Below are 6,831 nucleotides of genomic sequence, written 5' to 3'. Positions count from 1 at the left end.
CTTGATTGTTTGGCGTTCCTGAGAGATTCTTTGAATCTTGACCTGATTTCCCCAGTATTGACTAGATAAAGCATGTCCTGCCCCCTTGTATTCATTGACTTCTAGTCAACTGAGTCAGTTATAAGGGATGTTGCTGCTGAAATAGTTTTGTCTGTCGGGATGACTTTTAGTCATTAGTCGTACCCTCTGCAGATTCTTTCTTATGCTAACATTTGAAATTATGTAGCAGAATATGTTTAATAATGGATTCATGAGATGCAATGCATATGTCTGTCTTGAGTTTGTTGAAAAACATTAAAACTGGAGATGTAAAAGCGTGATGTTTATAAAAACGTGATGTTTGTAAAAAACGAAGTATCAACTCAAGATTTGTGGTAAACCTTAAGGAGTCAGGATACCTTTTTTGGTGACAGTATGCTTTCGAACTAACCATGCTTCAGTTAGGATTTTCAAAGGTTGTAATGTGGCTTGGTTCACGGTTTAAGAAACAAAGGATAATGGCTCAAAGTTTATTTGTACCCATCCCAATCTTCGTGATGTTCTTCGATCTTATGCTCAGTTAACTTGGCGTTTAAGCCTTAGCAAAGCTTGAAGTTGTAACATTGATATCTGATGATGGTTAAAGTACCAGAGGTTTATTTGGACAGGCAGTCATCCCCTTTTTTTTGTAATACTTTCTTTTTGTCGAGGATTTGTAGTGACCTCTTTTGAAATGTTTTCTTTTGTCGAGTATCTTTTAGCAACCTCTTTTTTGACTTTGCTATCCCTAACTTTTTCCTGAACTGTTTATTTTGAGATTACAGTCAGCGGGATGTTTTAGTTCTTGATAAGTCTCCTTCATAGGTTTTGACTTAACATTTTTTTTTCTTTTTTATGAATATTGACTTCCTGACTTGAGAATTACGGGAATCCATCATCACTTGTGTAAAGCAACTGGTATAATTGAGTTAACTGAGAATCTATCCTGCCCCGGGTTATGATTAAGGTTTTAATCTGTATGAGAAAGGAAACTTCCACTTCTTAGGCTCAAAGGGGTTGACGAGGGATTAACATCCTTATATCTCCGCTGTTTAGGAATTGAAACAATGCCTGTACATCGTCAGCATAGTCCGTTCAAAAGCATACTGTGTGAGGTTGTGGTATCGTTTTCGTCATCCTCCCTCAAAAGGCTTACAACTTAGCAGGAGTTGAATATCACAAAACATATGCAAAGTAAAGACACAATTTAAAATGAGTGATAGCGAAATAATTTATTCAAGACAAACATATGCAATGCACTGATGATGATTATTAAAACAAATAATGTCTATCATAAGTCAACTGTTTAAACAAACAGAAAAAGAAATCGCAACTGAAAGTAAAATTAATGATCTTAAAGTCCATCCTTCTAGCCATCCACAGTATTAGCACTCTTGTTGTGATTAGGCATGGTTGCAGGAGGGTTGAACTCAATTTCACCAGCATCAATCTTGTCTTGGATCTTGTTCTTCAATGGCCAACAATCATTAGTGTCATGTCCAATGCTGTCAGAGTGATAAGCGCATCTTGCATTGGGATTATATTGACGAGATGAGGTATTAGGCTTTAGAGGAGGATCCTTCAAGACAAACAACCCTCTTTTCAGCAACTGTTGTAATTCTTCGGCCAAAGTCATGTTGATCTTTGTGACTTGTCTTTTAGGTGCGCCTTGTTTACGCTGGTTGCCCTTTTGTTGTACCAGCATTTGATTAGAGGCTAGGACTTCTCCAACAGTGTTGGATTCATTCCTCTCATTGTGCACCTTCTTTGTGGTATTATAATATGTGGCCACTTGAATTTTACCACTTCGAATACCGTTTTCAACACGTTCCCCAGTCAGTATGAGGTCGGTGAAACCAGACGAGGAGCTTCCAAGTAAATGGCTGTAGAAAGGACCAGTTAGTGTACTCATGAACATATCAACAAATTCTCGGTCAGCTAACGGAGGTTGAACTCTGCCTGCCATGTCTCTCCACTTCTGAGCATACTCTTTGAAGCTTTCTTTAGGACCCATAGACATGCTTTGTAGTTGCATGCGAGTCGGCAATAGATCAGCATTGTATTGGTATTGCTGGTAGAAAGCAACAACCAAGTCTTCCCAAGTATGAATATTGGTACTTTCGAGTTGATAGTACCATTCCAGTTGTGTCCCTGATAGGCTTTCTTGAAAGAAATGGATCCAGAGCTTCTTATCAGCAGTATGAGGCTGAATCTTCCTCACATAAGACCTCAAGTGTAGTTTAGGACAAGAGACTCCATCATACTTAGCAAAGGTCGGAGTTTTGAATTTCGGGGGAATAACAACCCCTGAGATAAGTCCTAGTTCTTCAAAGTCTAGCCCGGGTACCTTTTGAATTTCCATGGCTTTCATACGTTCTTCCAGCAACTTGTATTTGTCATCAGGATGTTCATCCTCATGGTAATAGTCCTCTTCTTCTTCAAAGGGCTTAGCAGAATCATGGTTACTTTTTGCATCAGTTTTGATACTAGCATCATCATCTTGCTCATCCTCGTCACTGTCTTCAGAGACTTCGGCTTCCCTGAGTTGCAAGATCGGTCTAAGCTTTTTCCCCAGAGTCTTCTTGCCCTTCTTCTTCTTCTTCTTCTTGGTAAGGATGGTCTTCAGCTCTTCTTGCCCCTTGGACAATTTCAGAATCAAGGCTTGGAACTCAGCATTTTGAGCTTGGAGATCCTTAACTGATTGTTCGAGGTTCATGATGCTGAAATAAACAGCGAGGAGGTGAGAAACCTGTGGTAGAAACCTGTGATGCGATGTTATGTATGCAGATGCAATGTTTTCAAGGATCTTTAAGGAATATAGTTAGCACGTTTAGAGAATGATTTGGTCGCATCTTTGTTCGAAGAAATCTGATTCTAGGATGTTCTTCTTTGGGAATCAAGCTCACCATATCTAGTGGGTCATAGCCTCTGATTCGGGATACTTCCGAATTTGAAAGTATATGGCTAGAGGAAAATAAATCCTCTTGCCCCTTGATAGGTATTGGGCCTCTGAATTGGAAGACAAATGGCCAGAGGAAAATAAATCCCCTTGCCACTTGGTAGGAATTCAGCCCTTGATAAGAGCACCTGAAATTGTGCGCCCTAAATCCCTAAGATCCTTGAAAGGGGTAGTCAATCATGCTATGTTATGATGCCATGATGTCATGATGTCATGCAGATGTAATGCATTAAGTAAAGCATAAGGTAACAAGGACGAATAAGTCCTACAAATAGTTCCTGCAAGGAAATGAAGGGTTAGTAGCACACACAAGCAAGTCACACAAATGTCCTTAGGTTTAAAGGCTTGCGTGAAGTCTGACCAGGTAACTACCCTTCCCCAGAGGTACTTCTAAGGATAAGAATGATATCAGCAACGGGTTCTACCGAGTTACCCAAAATTATCAGCCTTCCTAAAGCACCCTCGAACATGATACATACATACCATGCAATGACACTTTGAGAAAGAACCTATCTGAGCTGTAGTATCGGGTAGCGACTATGATAACACGATTTTATATCGTATATTTAGCTTGAATTCCGTAGATATTGATAGCATTTTCCGTTTATTATGTTGATTTATTATGATATTACGCGAGTTTTTGCTTTGTTTCAGGTTTTACACTCTTATTACGACTATTTATGAAAAGGAGAGGAAATGGAGCTAAAACGACCACTATTTAGGCCTAAAATATGATAAATAGGTGCTGAAGTGAAAAGGAGGTACAAATAAGGCCCAAATGTACTAAAGAAGACCCTAAGGCCCAAAAGAAACAAGCCAGCCCACTGAGAATCAAATGTGCGTGGCCCAAACCACACAAGCAAGTGGAGACGCACGTCTCCAACGTCTCATTGGCCACGTCAGCAAAAGGGAGACGCACGTCTCAAGTCCCCTACATTTTCTCCACTTGAGACGCACGTCTCAAGTCATTCAAAGGAGCTTCCTGAAGAAGTGGAGACGTGCGTCTCCAGGCCCAGTCTGAAAAAGTCCCTCTTTTCACGCAACGCAACTGCAGAAGCTCCCCTATAAATAGAAGCAGTCACCTCAGTTCTCAATGTCCGATTTCCTGCTAACGAAGTGCTGCCGAAATTGTACCGTGCTTTATATTTTCTTCTTGTTTTCATTCAAACAGTCTATTTTTCTCACAACGATTTCTACACCGGAAATTGTTGTGAACCTTTTATAAATCTAGCCTTACGTTAGATTTATCGCTTTTATTTCCTTGTTTTAATTTCCGTCCGTTTAAATTCCGATGAACAATCCAGCCAACCTGTGGTGGAAGTTCAGTACTCGAAGATTCAATTGAAATTTATTTAATTCAGGTTTAATATTTACCGCCTTTATTTATATAGTTATTGCATGATATATTATATGCCTATTAACATGCCTTTTATTATAAGCCAAATTAATTTATGCATGCTTAACCGTATTAATATGTCTGGCTAATTTACTAAGGTATCGGTATGTAAAGTAAGTTAACTGTGGGATCCGAAATAAATTGGCTTAATTATGTTTTATTAATTATCACTTGTTTTTGGTTTGTATGTCTAATTTAATTAGTAAGTCTTAAAACCAATAGAGCGAAAGTTTAAGGGTTTAAGACGGTCAAAGGTTAAAATCAACAGAGCGAAAGTTTGAGATCTTTAACTGGATAGTAGACATAGGACATTAGTTTTAAGGATGGCGAAAGCGTATTAAAACTAATTAGAAACTTATTTGTTTTCAAAAATTGTTCTTACACCCGAGCGGGATGGCGAAAGCGTACGTTAGGGATATTAGCATGTTCCGAGTCAACAGAGCGAAAGTTTGAGATTAGGAGATTTAAATAGATAACAACTTCATAAAACAGGCATTTTATTAATTACGTTGTTTCCAAAAAGCTTTTCTAATATCTAATGGGATGGCGAAAGCGTACATTAAGAGTTAGGATAGTAATCTAAATCAACAGAGCGAAAGTTTGAGACGAGGATTTTTAACCAATTGAATTAGTAAAGATTTTTAATTGAATTATGCATTAGCCAATGGACCTTCGGATCACCTAAAGTTAAACGAAATACATACTGATATCTGTTCATTATTATATTCCTTACTATTCACAATCACTCTCCCTTAGGAACAGTCAAATTATTAGTAGCCTTAGCTTTACATAGTAACCTTAGATAACGGTAGATCGATTCATAGTCCCTGTGGATTCGATATCTTTTAAAACTACACGACACGACTGTGCACTTGCAGTCATCAGATTAATACACGTAAAGTCGTGATCAAGTTTTTGGCGCCGTTGCCGGGGAACATTTAAGTCGATATCGTAACTCTATGTTACACCGTAGAGACTAAGGCAATCCTTTCTTTCTTTTTGAACGATTGTATGCCAAATACTCGTTCACAAGGAGGAGATTTAATACAACGAATTAACGAGATCGAACGTTTCATTAACGTCAATCGTCGAGCTCGCAATCTTCCCGAAGTAGCACCAATTCCGATTAATCAGGAATTGACCTTTACTGATCAAATCAATCAAATTATCCCGAAGTTAGAGATGGCTGCTATTCGTCCTCTTAGAGACTGTGCCGCTCCTTCACGCGCTGAACCGCACTCAAGTATCGCACCACCTGCGATTGAGGCAAACAATTTCGAACTGAAACCTTCGTTGGTCCAAGCTGTTCAACAGAATCAATTCTCTGGAAGCCCTGCAGACGACCCCAACCTCCATTTATCTGTGTTCGTGCAATACGCCGACACTGTCAAAGCTAACAACGTTAGTTCCGAAGCTATTCGATTACGTCTCTTTCCTTTCTCCTTGAGAGATAGAGCTAGAGCGTGGCTTCAATCCCTGCCTTCTAATTCCATAACTACATGGGATGAATTGAAGAGAGTATTCTTAGCGAGATACTTTCCGCCTAGCAAAACTGCTATGCTAAGAGGTCAAATCAACGGATTTACCCAGAAGGATAACGAATCACTCTTCGAAGCTTGGGAACGTTACAAGGACATGCTTAGACTATGCCCTCATCATGGACTCGAACCATGGCTGATCATCCATACTTTCTATGGTGGTCTCCTATATAACACTAAAATGACTATAGATGCCGCTGCTGGCGGAGCATTAATGGACAAACCTCATGATGAAGCATACAACCTCATAGAGAAAATGGCACAAAACCATTACCAATGGGGTGGAGAACGAGCCGCTCTAGAGAAAACCCAAACCAAAGGAGGAATGTACGAAATAAGTGGTATAGACCGCGTTAACGCTAAAGTAGACGCTTTAACTCAAAAAATCGAAAACTTAACCATCACTCCATCAGCCACCGCTGCTGCTGTAGCACCTAACTGCGAGATTTGTGGATTGACTGGACACGCAGTTGCCGAATGTCAACTCTTGACTGGAGTCCCATCTGATCAAGTAAACTATGCTCAAGGAAACCCTTATTCTAACACGTACAACCCTGGATGGAAAAACCATCCGAACTTTTCTTATAAAAACAACAACGCGTTGTACGCGCCTGGACAAGCACCTGCTGTGCCTCCTGGCTATCAAAAAGCGCCTGTAGCTGCTCAAAACTCCCCTAGGAAGTCGAATCTTAAAATCATGATGGAAAACTTTATAGCTTCCCAACAACAAACCAATAAGGACTTCCTAAATCAAAACATCCACAATAGCGAGCAACTAAAACAACTGTCGAACAAAGTAGATGCCTTAGCTACGCATAACAAAATGTTAGAAACTCAAATTTCACAAGTAGCTCAACAACAAGCACCTACTGCTGCCCCTGCTGGCACATTTCCTGCTCAACCACAACCTAATACTAAAG

At 39.7% G+C, this 6,831-nt stretch overlaps 1 non-coding gene across 1 annotated transcript; it reads right to left on the bottom strand.

The window, feature by feature from the left end:
* Window positions 1-5,930: 5,930 nt before the first annotated feature.
* On the bottom strand, window positions 5,931-6,037 carry LOC131632430 (small nucleolar RNA R71). The gene has a single exon (XR_009293011.1). It is a non-coding gene; the product is annotated as a small nucleolar RNA R71 (small nucleolar RNA).
* Between the last annotated feature and the right edge of the window lie 794 nt (window positions 6,038-6,831).

The sequence above is a fragment of the Vicia villosa genome, unplaced genomic scaffold (genome assembly GCF_029867415.1).
Source record: "Vicia villosa cultivar HV-30 ecotype Madison, WI unplaced genomic scaffold, Vvil1.0 ctg.000940F_1_1, whole genome shotgun sequence".
Taxonomy (NCBI): domain Eukaryota; kingdom Viridiplantae; phylum Streptophyta; class Magnoliopsida; order Fabales; family Fabaceae; genus Vicia; species Vicia villosa.
The sequence above is the reverse complement of the archived record's forward strand: the minus strand, read 5'-3'. Positions and strand labels throughout refer to the sequence as shown.